At 39.0% G+C, this 16,981-nt stretch overlaps 1 pseudogene; it reads left to right on the top strand.

The window, feature by feature from the left end:
• The window catches only part of LOC121144976, a 115,006-nt pseudogene extending 98,242 nt beyond the window's left edge, over nucleotides 1-16,764 (top strand).
• The last annotated feature ends 217 nt before the right edge of the window (nucleotides 16,765-16,981 follow it).

Raw genomic sequence — 16,981 nt, 5'->3', positions numbered from 1 at the left:
GCATACGTATTTACAAACACATAAAGAAAATGCAGCCATATCTGTGGAGAGTTTTTCTAAGGTAATCTTTTTGTTCTCAAATTGCTATTCCCAAAGCATTTTTTCTAGGTGTTAGTCTTAAGATATTATTTCTGGACAATATTTTAGTGCTTTCAGCATCAAAATAACACTTGAGATCAAAGAAGATCATTCCAAATAATAACACAAACTGAAAGAAAATAAATCAGTGTTTTCGCTATCTTTCTATATGCTTCTCCTAAGAAAAGAGAAGAAAAAAGTCACTTTCATTTCCAGAAGATTAAATAAGAGATTTCCAGATTGGGCCGTGAGAATTATACAAGTAGACAGCAGATCTTGGAAGGGATCGAAGCAGCAAATGAACATGCCTTTCCATTTTACACAGTGAGAAGCAGGTGCAGGGTGACTCAGCTACCGACAGCACACCTGCTTCTCCATTGATCTTTTTCTTTGGCCACTGAGCCACTTCCAGGCTCTGTGCATCTCTCCTCTTCCACTGACTTCCTTCTAAAATGCCCTTCTTTCTTCAAGGCCTCTTTCGCTTTTTGTTTTTTCAGATACACTTCTTCATGCTAACATCTTGAACTGGTTCGGCTTCTATTTGAGTTGCCTGTTTCATAGCATTCCTGTTCACTGGCACACAGTTTCATGACACTTACCTCAATGTACCTGACTTTTTTTGCTTTAACTACAACTAGATGAGAAGAACTATGGACTATGACAGATGCTGAGGTTGTAAAGAAGAGACAAACAAAACCGTTATTACAAAGAAGGAGGTTACTCCAGGTACTGTGATCCTAGAGGGAATAACCCACCTACCAATTTGCTTTCTGTTGGTTCTTGTTTTTGTGCATTAAATGGACATTTCTAGATAATATTAAAGAGTATCTATTTACATGAATACATAAATATTGTGTTCGCAGCACCTCTCTGCTCATTCTTCCATCCATCCATTGATTCCACCACCAGAAGATGCCATTCTGTTGCCTACGGGGCCAATTTGTTGGATTATTAGTTAACAGAGCACGGACATGTTTCATTCTATCTCTGCTTGTCATAATGAATGGTCTTTTTGTCCATAGGATGAATAATTTTGAGTTGGGTAAAATGAGATTCTGGCAAAGAGTGAATTTTTCCCTAGTCCCCCAGGGATAATCCTTTTATGAAGGTGCTTCCTCTGTCATTTTTTTAAGCAGTAAAATGAAATTTAAAATTAGTACCATATAATCAATCTCAGAATACAAGAAAAGCATGAGTAACCCTCTAGAAACTTGAAACGCCATGTTCTTGATGGTTGGTCTCTTAATTAGCAGCTTAGAAATCCCACCTACTGTCAATATAATTGCACCAGCTTCTCAATTTTTATGACTCAAAAACTCCCAATTTCTTTCCCCTCATCTTGAATATCCATTTTTCTTTCATCTTCACTTTTTCACATGGATTGTTTCACATTTTCACTCAACGAGAATTGAAAAGAAAGGCTGTTTTCTTAGTAAAAATGCAAGGGCCTGATTGATAGGGAGGAGCTAAGAAGGAAACCAGCTCGTTAAAGTCCCTAGCCATGCTAGGACACATCCTGGAGGGATTAAATCGCCTGTTCTCATTACAAATTATAAAGTGGGTAGGTTAAGGTCAACTCCCATTGGGTAATAAAATAGAAAATCCTGGGGTAGATGCTAGTTTTCTGTGAACTTCTTTATGAATTGTGATGATATATTCAGTACAAGTGACAGTAAACAAAAGGTAACCCCCCAAAAAAATGCATGGAGGGTGTGTGATTCACAATAATTACAGGATCTGCCCCTGCCTCCAGATGGACTACTAATAAATTATAAGCATTAAATTATATTAAATATAGCGACTGGTTTGGTAATAAATGTTGATGCAGAGGCAAGCTAAGAATACCTTCAGTAGCATGAACTCTTGGTGTCCAATCTGGCTGCCCTGTTCCTCACAGTTTAAGAAGAGAAATCTTCTTGATAAAGCAACACCATAAATCTCTATATGTATCTATTTTATCTCATCTCTGCAGAATAAATTTATATGAGATGTAAATAAAGCACTACAATTAAAACATATTCTGGCCAGGCAAGTACTCAGAAATTCCTCAAAAAGATGAAATAATCTGTGACTATAATACAGATTATCACACAACAACAACAACACACAAAGGGGAGCTCCCTTGCATGTGTGGTAATTCTATTTAAGCAACAAAACTGAAGGCTGCATTGTGGATGCCGAAGCCAGAAGTGACACTGAGTCCCTCACCCCTGTACCATCTTCTCACTCCAGCTTCCTGCTGGGAAAGGCTCCTGCAAGCACTGGGTGTGGTTCAGATGCCTGAATTCCTGCCATACACACAAGAGTCCTGGGTTGAGACCCTAGCTCCAGGCTTAGTTTATTTACACAACACAGCCTCTGCCACATCTATCTGTTCCTCAAATAAAAAAACTCAGATGCTTGGTGAGTTACCCCACTTATCTGCAGAATCAGCATCCACAGCTTCTATTACCCATGGCCATCTTCTGTTTGAGCATATTAAGTAAAAAATATAAAAAAGAAACACTCCAGTGCTCGGCGTGGTAGCCTAGTAGTTAAGGTCCTCACATTGCACACATTGGGAACCAATATGGGCACCACTTCTAATGCCAGTCACCTCGCTTCCTATCCAGCTCCCTGCTTTTGGCCAGGGAAAGCAGTCAAAGATGGCCCAAAGCCTTGGGACCCTGTACCCACATAGGAGACCCAGAGGAAGCTCCAGGCTCCTAGCTTCAGATTGGCTAAGCCCCGGCCATTATGGCCACTTGGAGGGTGAATTAGTGGGCAAAAGATCTTCCTCTCTGTCTCTCCTCCTCTCTGTGTATCAGACTTTCCAATAAAAATAAAACAAGTCCCATTAAAAAATCTAAAGTTCTAAATCATGCGGTGTTTTGAGTATTGTAATGAAATCTTGTGCAATCTTGATCCAGCCAATCCATGGCTTGAATCACCTCTTTAATTGGTGTAGCATACTGTGAGTTTTGCTCATCCATCAGTCCTTTGTTACCATTTTGGTTATGAGAGTGACTGCCATGGCATTCTAATGCTTGTGTTCAAGTATTCTTCATTTTACTTAATGGCCCTATAATAACTTTTATTATATTAATATATTTATTGTGTTTTTGTTGGCAGTTATTGTTAATCTTATTGTGCCCAATTTATAAATTATAGCTCATCACAGATGTGAAGATGTAGGAAGGAACCAATGCATATACAGGGTTTCTTACTATCCACCATTTCCGAGTGCCAGAGTGTATGCCTTGATATAAAGAGGGATTTTGTTACATGTTCAATAAATGAATAATTCAAGGAAAGAGGAAGTACTTAACTATCATTTGTCATATCAGGGTATTGTCTTGCTCATGGGAAGCGAGCACATTTTCAAAGTATCAAAATGCTGGCCATCTTTGTATGGGTAATATGCATGTGTGTGTAAACTCATGATGTCCATGCAAGCAAGTGTGCTCGAGTGTGTGTTCATGTTGTGTGCATGCGATCAGACATGCAATTACTATGAGAGCACCCTTAAGAGGATCCAAAAGTTGCTGAGTATTCCAAAGGAGCCCTCACTGTCTCTGGGCTCTGCACAGCTGGTAGCTCTGCCTTCCATAGCGTTAGTCCTGGGAAATATGTTATTAATACTGAGTGAACAGATGGTGCAGGGTGTGTTACTTAAGACAGTTTTGCCAGGAGGTAAATTTATGCTTTATAAATGTACTTCAAAACTCTGCTATTTGATTTAATCACTTAATGCAAAGACAGCTGCATACTATATTTGCTTTAACTGCAGTTATATGGGTTATCTGCCAATCTGTTAATTATAGTATTTTGAAAGACTTCAGGAAAAAAACAGTAATTATACAGATTGGGGAGGGGGTGGAGGGAAGGAACATTTTAGAATCCTAAATTCAGACATTCATTCCCAACTAACACAAACTTACTGAAGATTTAGAGAACCTGTTAGGAAAGTGGGAGTAGATGGAAAGGAACTTTTGTATATTGGAAGGAACTTTCACGTGCGTTGTCCCTCTGTGTCACTTACTACAGGTAGTTGCCAGCGAGGTGAGTGTAGGGCCATGGTCCCACAGGACTGAACTCCAACTGACTCACCAGGGCTTCTTAAGAACCATTCAGTTCCTTTCCGTTTGGAAGAGATGGGGAGGAAGGTGCTCAAACACAAGTCCAGTATTGACTTTCTCCTACTTTCCTGCCACTTGCATGTTCTTCAGTGCCCCCTCTATTTAAGTTTTCAGTGCTAAGAAGTGACAGTAATGATTAAGCAGAACTAATTAATATTATATTAGGGAGGGGAATATTTTCAGCTTAGTCTGACAGCTTCCTTTACTTGCCAAGCACTAAATGCCACGTACTTGCAGAAAAAAAAAAAAATCTGGCTCACTTCCCCATACCCTCTGGGAATTCATGTTCAATGAATTTCATTGTCATTTTGAGAACAAGATTTCCTGTCTGTGGGCAGTCTCAGGATTAAAAGGCTGAATGGCACTGTCTGTAAATCAAAGAACTCATGAAAGAATGCTATAGACTACAGGATCCTGGTCGCTCGTTTGACAGCTGAAGAAACTGAGGACCCAGAGGAGGTTTTGACCAAGTATCTTTTTGTATAAGTGTATGTACTTTCCAAATCATTAAACTAATATAAACCAGAAAAAACTGCTTTTATCTTTGAAGGCTACACTGAAATAGCAAATTAACAGAAAACAAGAAGTTCAACTTATTTTCATGTGCAAATCTAATACCTGATTTTTTGGAATTACCCTTAGGCAAATTAGAAGATGATGATGATGATGATAACTTGGCCTCACGTGATGACTCAGTGGTGTGGCTAGTCTTCACCTTGCGTGCACCAGGATCCCATGGGGTGCCAGTTCATGTCCCAGTTGCTCTAGTTCCCATCCAGCTCCCTACTTTTAGCCTGGGCAAGCAGTAGAGGATGACCCAAAGCCTGGGACCTTGTACCCACATGAGAAACCCAGAAGAAGCCCCTTGCTCCGGCCATGGCAGCCAAGTGGGAAGTGAACCAGTAGATGGGAGATCTTTCTGTCTCTCTGTAAATCTTCCCTCTCTCCAAAAAATAAATCTTTAAAAAATAGTAACTATCCTATTGACCATCTGGGGCTTCCACATTTTGTAGCTTGCACTGTCACTTGCACTGAGAATGGTGCCTTCCAGAAAAAGAGCGTCAGAGTCCCAGTGATCATAAGCCGCCATTCTGTCATAGGTACTAGATTTAGCAATCCATATCATCTCAATCAAAACCTCTGGCAACCTACAATGCAAACCTCATTTCAAGCATTTTATGGAGAAACTGCAGGTGGAATTCATTGGTAAATTAGCTTTCTAAAAGCCACACAGGTCATTTCTATTAGTGAGAGGCTCATATTCCAACTCTGACTTACAAAATCAAGGACATTGCCTTTTCTGAAAATATGATTTTTACTCTACTTATTGTTTCCAAAGTTGACTAAAACTATTTTTTCCCAATTCTCTAAGACCCTATTCTTGTGTCTGTAACGAGGCTCTGTGAGTTTGCTTTGTTTGGCGGCTGTCATCAGCACAAGATTACATCTGCTGGATGTCTCAATTTCATGGTCACTTAAACATTGTTCACATGTAGTTGAGCCAAAACATCCAATAGCAGTTACCTGCTTCTTTACACTATGCATCCATTTCCAGAATGTCCTGATTAGGTTGATAACACATGTACCAATTTAACCTCATGGGATTATTATGTCTAACTTCCTTCTTTATCTGTGCTTACTTATTTTCACCTTAGATTAAAAAGTCAGAAAGACATAAATAGCCAGCCAGACAGTGATATTTCCACCTGCTACTTCATTCCCCAGATGCTTACAATAGCCAGAGTAGGGCTAGCTTGATGCCAGGAACACAAAACTCAATGCAGGTCTCCCATGTGGACAGCAGAGATCCAAGCAATTGAGTCACCATTACCTGTTGCCTAGCAGAGTGTACATTTACCACAAACCGGCTCACTAGTGGTGGAGCTGGGCTTCAAACCAAGCACTCGAATACGGATGTGTGCCTAACAACTCAGTGACTGTAAAAAGTATGTGCTAGCTTACAACTTCCTTTGTTCTGCAGAAGATAACAGCAAGATTGACCATTTCCAGAGACTCAGGTTTAGCTTTCAATCCTTCTAAAATCATACTTAAATTATTACTGAACATAATCAAAGAAGAAATGGGGAAGAACTTACTCCAGTGGCCCCCAGCATTTTAATTTCCTTCAGACAATTTAGATTAGATAGCACAGAACTCTCTGTGAACCTTTGAGTCTCTGCCAAAAGCAGTGTTAGCATTAACATGTGTTTTGCTAAATTCTTAAATATGCCATGGTTGGTCAAAATTTTCATATATTTTGTAATAATTTTGGTATTCTTTTTTGATTCTTTTTGTCACTTGTCTCTTTTTAGTAAAATTATTAGTCATGATTAAATGAAGTACATTCACCCTCCACCAGCTAATTAAAGGAAGGTTACGCATGGGAGACCAGTAGCTCAGGAGAGAAGAAATCTTTCTGGTTTACACTTGAGCTGCTTTCTGTCGCAGGGCTTGTGTGTGGGTGGGTGTCTACTTGTGCATACACGCACACTGCTTTATGATATAAAACAGCTTTCAGGAAAGATCTTTCACTAACATAATTACCCATTCCTGTTGTTGAAAGGAAGGCATTGCTCCCAGGAGGTATCACAATTCTGGGAATTCCAGCTGTTTATAGTTGCACGTCCCCACATAGAAAATCAAAGTATCTCTTGGCATCTTCATTTAACCAGCCCTGCATCTGGCATTCCCTTCTTAGAAACTGTGATTTGGAGATATCTATATATCTATATATCTATATATCTATATATATATATATACACACACACATATATATAAATACACACACACACACACACACACACATATATACACACACATATCTCAAAGATATCAAAGATAACATCCGTGTGTCCATAATTATCTTTGTTTCTGTGGAGTGATTCCTAAAACAAGGAAAGGAACGCCAACCTTATTCCATAATGTAACAAATGGAAGTCTCCTCTTTATTGTTTCTTCGTTATATTTAATTATTTTCTTAAAATACCCTGTGCCTTTTTGAACAGAAAAAAAAAAACATCAGGTTTCTTGAATATGTTCAATTGATCATTGGCCAAATTATGCAACTATAACTCAATGGAGAAAAGATCATCTTTGCAACAAGTGGGGTTAGAACAACTGAAGATATATATAAAATCTGTATCTAGACATAAACCTTACATCTTTAATAAAAAGTAACTTTAATTGAATCTCAGCTTTTGGGGCTAGTGGCATGAAGTAGCAGGCTAAGCCCAGAGCATCAGCATTCCATAGGGATGCCAGTTCGAGTCCTGGCTGCTCTAATTCTGATGCTATTCCTTGTTAAGGTCTGGGAAGACAGCAGAGGAGGGCTCAAAACCTTGGGCCCCTGCTCCCACATGGGGGATCTGCAAGAAGCTATTGACTTTGGATGCTGATCTGTCTAGTTCCAGCCACTACAGCCATATGGAAAGTGAACCAGTGAATAGAACATCTCTCTGCCTCTCCTCTATAACTCTGCCTTTCAAATAAAAGCAAGTAAGTCTTTTTAAAAAAAATCCGAATACTAAATGTAAAATGCAATTAAGAGAATGCAAAAAATAAGCAACAGAGTGGTAAGAAGTATTTGCAAAATCTTGTGCCTGCTGAATTACTTAAATGCAAAAAAAGACCCTTAAATTAAAATAAAAGCCACATGATTCAATTTTAAACTGAGCAAATATTTGAACAAAAACCTCACCAAACAAGGCATCAGGTATTTCATATTTCTTTAGAGAAGTTGTAAACTGAAATAATCAGATAACGCTACACACTATTTGAATACCCAACCTTGAAATGATATCAAATGCTGATGAGAATGCAGAATGGAGCAATACCTTTGATGCAAGACTGGCAGCTTCTTTCTTTCTTTCTTTCTTTCTTTCTTTCTTTCTTTCTTTCTTTCTTTCTTTCTTTCTTTCTCTCTCTCTCTCTCTCTCTCTCTCTCTCTCTCTCTCTGTCTCTCTCTTATTGGAAAGGCAGGTTTACACAGAGAAGGAGAGATAAAGATCTTCTGTCTGTTGGTTCACCCCCAAGTGGCTGCAATGGCTGCACCTAAGCTGATCCAAACCCATGAACCTGGTGCTTCTTCTGGGTCTCCCACACAGGTGCAGGGTCCCAAGGCTTTGGGCCATCCTCAGCTGTTTTCCCAGGCCAGGCCGGAAGCAGGGAGTTGGATGGAAAGTTAAGTGCCAGGACACTAATTGGTGCCCATATGATATCCTGGTAGGTGCAAGATGAGGATTTTAGCCACTAGGCTACTGCACTGGGCCAATTGGCAGCTTCTTACAAAGTTAAATGTATTCTACCAATGATGCATCACATTAGATATTCACACATTTGGTATTCTGTTAGTAGAATTGAAAATGTGTCTACAATAAACAACCACACATATTTAACAACCTTATTCATAACTGCCAGAAACTGGAAGCAATCAAAATGTCTTTTAATACGTGAATAGATTAACTGTGGTGGGGAATATCATTCAGCAATGGAAAAGCTATCAAGAGACTCGAAATATAGTGAGACCTTAAATATCCAATGTTAGTCAAAGTAGCCATATGAAGGGGCTGCATACTATGAGAGTTCAATCACATCATATTCTAGAAAATAAAATTCACATATTTTAAATAAGTGCAAATACCAATGGCTTCCAAGACTCTGAGAGAAGAGATGCATATTTGAAGCACTGGAATAGTTAAGGTGATAGTATTACTAACTGACGTTGCTGTACAGTTAGATGCATGTTACTATACATCTGTCAAAATCTAAATAACTCTCCATAGTTAATATTGTTAATTAAATATTATTGATTATTATTAAATATCATTAATAATGGATTGCATTTTATAAATAATAATTATTAGTATTATTTCACTAATTATAACAATCATATCAAACATGGTTTGAATACGATATGGTCCCTAGACTCATAAATGTTTAATTCCCAAGGTCACAAATGCATGATACTAACAGGGTGAAGACTTGATCCAATCAAAGTGCTTAGAAAGTAGGTCTAGAAGGACACTGTCAGGCCATCAAGAGCTTTGCTCTACAAAGGCAGTCCTCGCAAGGACGCCTAGCCACTCTGCTTCCTGGTTTGTCATGTGACCCTTCCTCCACACATGCTCCATCATTGCCATCATCTGGATTCAGGAAACACCAACCAACAGGACTGATCATGGCTTGTTGACCTTCAAACCAATATGTCAAAAAAATCTTCCTTCGTCACTCCGGTGAGGTGCCACAGGTGTTTCATCATAGTAATAAAAAACTGCTTAATGTAGTACCACACACAGTAAAATATTAACAACAGCAAACATGTGCGTAGGCTAGCACATACAGAAATTATGTGTTCTTATCTACCCAAGTAAAACAACCATTTAAAAAACACATCTATTTTAAGGCTCCAATTTTTGGAGTGGCGATGGCATCACGCATGAAGTTCTTTGGGAGTTCCTCAGCCAGTCAGCCTTCAGAAACTGAGATTCTTTTGAATATTTTCAATGCTACCAAGCATTATTTTCTGAGTTTCTGAAATAATCAATTAGCAGCAAGAAGTAACTCAGGTGAAAGTTTTTGTTTACAAATTTAGGCAAAGTAATTTTGTTTTTAAATGAACAAAATTTCAAAAGTGTGTGGCAGTTGTTCTGTGAAGAATGAATTCTAAAAGTGACATAAAGAGTGATTATATTATTAGTATATTGCATAGCTTCCCTAAGTAACTTTAATGGGATATTGTGTGTTTATTTAGATGTTCAATTCTGATCATAAATATTCTGCCAGAAATATGACACACAAATGAAAGAAGGGCCATAGAAAAAACTGAAAAGAACAGCAGGGCGAAAAATAAATTATTTGGTTATTTTTGAATCGGAGGCGATAGACCAGTCAAGGCAAGAAATGTAGGGTAAATAGTTAAGTTTAAAAAGAGATGGAACAGAGAAGAAAAACAGCATTAAAACCTGCACTATATTTTTCTTCAAACGCATGCATTTAGTGAAAATCAAAGTGAACTTTAAAAAAAAAAATAAATGTATCTGTGACATATACAATGTTCAAGACATTGTTCCTCCTGTTTGCTTATGGGGCAGTTTTTGTGCAGTGAGATCGCATCTTACAATTAAATTTAAATTATATATGCTACCATGATTTTTCTAGGGAATACAAATGATGCTCTGCCAGCTAGGAGAAGATAAATCATATCTATAAGAAATTCTGAGGTGATTCTCCACACGACTTAAGATGCCCTCCGGGACAAACTGCCATATTCTTTGTTCACAAAAATTTCCTTTTCTCCTAGGCTCTGATTGAGCCACACCCTCTGGTGTTTTAAGTTGCTTTAGAATGCCTCTTAAGTCTTCATATAGAAAGACTTCAAATACATGATTTAGAAATGGATTAATAGAACAAAGGATGCTACCCATGGCATGCCTGTGGCTGAATCAAGCACAAGCTGGAACAAAGCGTAGGCTGCAGCTTCCGTCTGAGTAACTTGGTCTCCTTTAGCCCAGGAATGGCAGAATGTGACTTGTTTCAGAAGAAAGAGAAGGGTGTTCAGCCATGAAGGCCGGGGACTCACACTCGCTATGTTGCTTCAATTTGGTAAAGTATCTCAACAGAATTAAATCCAAGTTAATTTGAACTGTCCACATATTACAGAAATTATTATTGATCCTTTCATTTGCTGAACATTACATATTTTTTTTTGTCCTTCCTGTGTATTTGCTCAACTAGATAATAAGTTTGCTAAAATCAAGAAATACGTCTTCCTCTTGCCTTGGCTCCAATGCCAGATCATTCTATGTGCTACAAAAACTTCTAATTTTCAAAAGATTTTTTGCTTCAATTAGATTTCATTTACATTTAAGTATTCAAAAAGAACATGTGGGGCCCCGCACAGTGGCGCAGTGGTTAAGGTCCTCGCCTTGCATGCCCAGGATCCCATATGGGCGCCAGTTCTATCCCGGCAGCCCCACTTCCCCTCCAGCTCCCTGCCTGTGGCCTGGGAAAGCAGTCGAGGACAGCCCAAAGCTTTGGGACCCTGCACCCGTGTGGGAGACCCGGAAGAGGCTCCTGGCTTCGGATTGGCATAGTATCGGCCGTTGTGCTCACTTGGGGAGCGAATCATCGGACGGAAGATCTTCCTCTCTGTCTCTCCTCTCTGTATATCCGCCTTTCCAATAAAAATAAAATAAAATAAATCTTAAAAAAAAAGAACATGTGGAATAGGTTGTAATGTTGTTTCCTTTTCCTCCCTGAATATATAATATTTATCCTCAATTCATTTCAAAACTATATGCTAAACTAAGACTAAGTTCCTTTCTATTTCTATTTTCTCCAAAATTATTAAAAATATATCAACATAGATGACATATGATATTGATTGTTCACTTCAGATGCAAGTAAATTGCACAATCAGGTATATATGAACATGGTTGTGATAAAAGACATTTATAAGGATTTTTAAGTATTTCTACACACTTTGAATATACTCCTTTCTCTGAAAAAATAGTTTGCCTTATAAATGAGTAAATATAGCTAAAATTAGCAAAGAAATTTGAGAAAAACATGAAACAATCATTTTGCAGATAGAAATAGACAAGAAAACTAATAGCATAAAGAGTTTATCAGGAACTCATAGGCAGATTGTAAGCGTCACAAAGCTATGAAGAAACTATCTCAAGAAATGAAATCAGAGTCCTCTTGAGACCGCTTCTGAATATTTAATTATACCTTACAGAACAAAACTGTGCCAGGCAAAGAGCCTGGTAGAACGGATAGTCCCCACAGATGACAGAGTGCCAGGGCACAGAAAGGAGTTTGTGTGGTGTAAAATCAATGTTTTCAACCATGGCGTCATACGTTAGCAATAGGGTTCAACCACTTGTACAGCTTTTTAAGATCAGCCTTAACAGCACTTTGAAACCGGGCCCTAAATCATTAAGCTGATGTGAAAGTCACTTTACCACCTGACAAAATTGCTTTTGTCATGCTTTAAAGTAACAAAGAATAAAATGTGTAAAAATTTTTATGTGAACAAAATTTGTTGCATAGAAAACATGCACAACACATTTCCAAAGACGAAAATCACAGTGTATACAGTGAAGCAAGAAAACACGGCCATTATACAGAAGAAATAAAAATCAATCGCTAGAAAACAGCAGAAAGAATTTGGTAAAAATGTCCAGGAGTCATTCAATGAAAAGAAGGGTTTGTATTCCCTCCTTCCAGCTGGAAACCATCATGACCCATTGGGCACTGACTGTAACATAAACATTTATTAGCTCTGAGTGAACACTTGTTCCCCTCCAACAAATCTCTGAGCAAAACCTGAAATATCAAAACTGTTTCCAAGAAATTCAACTGGGCCCAGATGAAAGATATATATATAATAGAATTCCCTCAGAAGGTAAGATTCACAATGCCTCATATTAAACCAAAAGTAGCAACTGCACAAAAAGCTAGAAACCATCAGTCATAAGCAGGTGATAAATCAACCTGTAGAAGCAAGGCAGACCCAACGCAGATAAGAAATAACTAACTATTAAAAGAGCATTGATAAATTCAGGAAAAGCTTCCTGCACTTAGTATCAATTCTCTAATTGCAGTCCCTGATACAAAGAAGACTGAGGAGAATGTAGTTTTCTGGGGGTTGGCATTGCAGATAAAGCTGCTGCCAGCAGAAATGACATCAGATATGAGCACTGTTTCAAGTCCCAGCTGCTCTACTTCCCATCCCACTCCCTTTCAATGTGCCCAGGGAAGGCAGGGGAACATGACCAAACGCCTGGACCCCTGCATCCATGTGGGAAACCTGGATGCAACTCCTGGCCCCTGACTGCAGCCCAATTCAGTCTTGGCCATTTTGACCTTTTGAGGACTAAACTACCAGATAGAGCGCGAGCTCACTCCCTCTCACTCTCTCTCTCTCTCTCTATCTTTCTGCTGCTTCTTCTTCTTCTTCGTAGCTCTGCTAGCCAAATAAATAAATAAGTCTTTAAAATTTTGAAGAAATAATGGGCAAAACGTTATTACAATTTGATGAAAACTGTAAAGTTACAAATCACTGAGCCCTTGCACGAGAAAAATAAAACGTAAAAGAAGCTCAACATTAGTAGTAAAGGAAAAATATTGGAAGCAGGAAGAGAAAACATATCACTACATACATAGAAACAAGCATACAGAATAGGGCAGACATTTCTCCAAAAACATGCCAAGAAGATAATAGTTACATAATCTCTTTAAGTTGTTGACAGAAAACAAAATCCTACAGTCAACACAAATACCTTTCAAAAATAAAAAATTATAAAGATTTTTAAGATTCACCAAGGCTAAGTGTGGGTATTTTGTGGCACTGTTAAGCTGCCATTGGGACTCCTACACACCAGATTGAAGCGCCTGGTTCAGATCCAGTTCCGACTGATGCTCGCCCTTGGGAGCAGGTGTGGACAGAACCAGTACTTGGGTCTCTAGAACTCACACGACACGATGTAGATGGAGTTCGAGCTCCTGGCTGAGCCCGGCCCCGTCATGTCCACTGGAGGAGTTCAGGGAATGAACCAGAAAATGCAAGATCTCTAGCTCCTTCTCTCTGATTTCCAAATAAAACAGAAATAATCAATTTTTTAAAATCCAAAAGCTAAGCTAATTAATTGTAGACAAAAAAAAAACACTTTACTGGAAATTCTAAAGGAATTTCTTCAGACAGAAGAAAAATGTTACTAGATAGAAAGATGGGTCCACAGAAAAGAAGATACAAAGCGAATTATGACGACATGAGCAACGCAGACTTACTTTGAATAAATTGTCACAATTGACTAATAATATTAGTTAACTGTGTTGTGGAATTCATTGCTAAGACAGATGAGGAAGGGAGAAACAGAAATATATAATTGTACAATTCTCTACTAAAAAATAAAGTGTTATAATACTTTGAAAGTAGCATGATAAATTCAAGATGAATATAGCACATAATAAAAGTAACTTTTTCAAATGCGTTGAGATTAAGGGCCCGGCATGGTAGCCTAGTGGCTAAAGTCCTTGCCTTGCATGCACAACGATCCTATATGGGCGCAGGTTCATATTCCAGGCTGCTCCACTTCCCATCCAGCTCCCTGCTTGTGGCCTGGGAAAGCAGTGGAGGACGGCCCAAGGCCTTGAGACCCCGCACCCACGCGGGAGACCGAGAAACTCCTGGCTCTTGGCTTTGGATTGGCTCAACTCTAGTCATTGTGGCCACTGCCCAGAAGATCTTCCTCTCTGTTTCTCCTTCTCTCTGTATATTTGCCTATCAAATTTTTAAAAAATCTTGAAGAACTGATTTTCTGTATTTAAAAAAATACATTGCAATTAAATAGCAACATAGTTACTAAGCAATACAATAATCATATAAAATGTTTAAAATATTCAAATAAAGAAAGGATTGTAGGATTTCATTTCAGAGGAAGACGCCCCAAAACACTGCTGACAAATGAACTTTGAAAAGTACCATTAAGTGAAGCATAAATATTAGCACTAACCAAAAGAAATCTGAAGTGACTATGTTACAGATACAGTAGGCTTCAGAAAACAAAATATTACCTGATGCTAGGAATTTCATTTACATAAGGACAAAATGACCAGTCTTTAAAGAGGGCATAGCAATTTTAAATGTTCATGTACTGATAATATCTATTCAAAATTGCGGATAGAATTATAAAGGAAAAAAGTAGAAAAATATACATTAAATAGGAGATTTCAATACCTTCCTTTCAAAAATTAACATATCACCTAAATAAAACATCAGTAAGAATACAGAGAATTTGAACAACAATATCACCCAATTTAAGCTAACAGCATTTTTTTTTAAAGATTGTCTTTTCATTTGAAAAGGCAGTTACAGAGAGGAAAGACCTTCATATTGTTGGCTCACTCCCCACGTGGCTGCAAGGGGAGATCTGAGCTTATCTGTAGTCAGAAGCCAGGACCCATATGTGTCTCGCACACGATTGCCGGGGCCCAAGGACTTGCACCACACTCCACTTCTTTCCCAGGACAGAAGTATGTCATAACGAGATAGCTGCATGGGGAGTGGAGCAACTGGGACTTGAATGGGTGCCCATAGGGGATGCCAGTGCTACAGGCAGAGAATTAGTCTGCTATGCTACAGCAGCAGCATCGGAAAACAGCATTTTTAGCCCATTACACCCGACAAGACTGCAACCCACACTAACAACAAGTACAGTCATAACATTTACCAAAACAGAACACATTCTTGGCCATAAAACAAATATCACCATGTTTTCATGAGTTCAAGATATAAATACTGTCACAATTATAAAAATTAAATAAGAAATACACAAAAGTGATCTATGGAAAATCAACAGGTATTTTATAACTATCCCATCTCAAGGTTAAGTAGATTTTTTAACTGATAAAAGAAACACGAAACTACAGTGAACCAAATTGTATGGAATCATTGTAAAGTAGGACTTAGGAAAAACAAATGCTTCTATTGGAAAAGAAGCCATCAAAATCTCTACCTTAACAGTGGATTAAGACCACATTAAATGGAAAGAACTTATAATAAAGATTATAATAATCTGTTATAAACAAAAACCCAGGTCTTTGAGAATGTCAGTAAAGTTGATAACTTCTAAATGTAAAGTCCTTAGAGGAAGAGTTATAGGGGGAAAAAAAAAAGAGAAGAAATTATCAATCTCAGAAATAAAAAAGCAGATCTGCTCGTAGACTCTACAGGTATTGATAGTTATTCTTTTGCTGTCGTGTTAATGGCGGGTGGTGCCTACTGAGCGACTCCCAGACAACCACTGCCTTCCCCAGGGGAAGGAAAAAAAACCCTCTGGCCTCCTCGCTTCTGCTCGCCATCAGTGCAGGAATCGCTGGCATGTCTGTGGCACTGTCCAGTCACTCGTAGGCCAGCTGGTCCCCAAGGGTCAACCAGTGTGGCAACCAGTTCATGCAGCAGACCAAGCCCCTCACCGTGGAGCGCACCATCAACCTTTACCACTTACCAACTACACCCTGGGTACCAAACAGCCTCTCTGTGGGAAGGACAGTTCCGTGCCAGCCGGATTTCAGTACAAGAGGATGGAATTTGATCAACATGGAAATGAAGGACTGTGTAAGCGGTTCTGATTGTACACAAGCACCGACTATCGCGCATAGTACTGCTACAGCTAGGAACAATTTTCTTCAAATTACCTTATGGTGATCCTTATCCAGAAGAATATGAAGCTGAGTGACTAAAAACTCTTAATTGACAGAGATGCCAGGCCGTCCACGTGGAGTCCTGGAAGACGGGGTTCGGAGTGGCTGTGCTGGTAACTTGCAGAGAGCGAATTTTGAACCTCCTCGGTGTCCATATAGTTGTGTGCATATTACAAAGTCTAAGGAGCATGAGGAATTGTTTCTGGTTCAGCTTCGAGAGAAAGCCTTGTTCGAAGTCCCTGAAAATTAGAAGCTGCTAGCGGCACCTTTATTTAAATTTTGTGCCAATACACCAGGACATGGACCCATCACTTCTAGTCTTCCTCAACTGTTGAGAAGGTTCAACTTATTATACAATTGAGTTACATGCAAAGGAAAAGTGAAAGAAGCCCGAGCCCATCATGGTAGCTTCGTGACTGAAGTCCTTGCCTTGCATGCGTCAGGATCCCATATAGGATCCCAAAGGTGCCAGTTCATATCCCAGCAGCTCCACTTCCCATCCAGCTCCCTGCTTGTGGTCTGGGCAAGCAGTGGAGGACGGCCCAAAACCTTGGGACCCTGTAACTCCTTGGGAGACC

This window comes from Ochotona curzoniae, unplaced genomic scaffold (genome assembly GCF_017591425.1).
Source record: "Ochotona curzoniae isolate NIBS_2020 unplaced genomic scaffold, NIBS_Ocur_1.0 scaffold_3208, whole genome shotgun sequence".
Lineage (NCBI taxonomy): Eukaryota > Metazoa > Chordata > Mammalia > Lagomorpha > Ochotonidae > Ochotona > Ochotona curzoniae.
The sequence above is the reverse complement of the archived record's forward strand: the minus strand, read 5'-3'. Positions and strand labels throughout refer to the sequence as shown.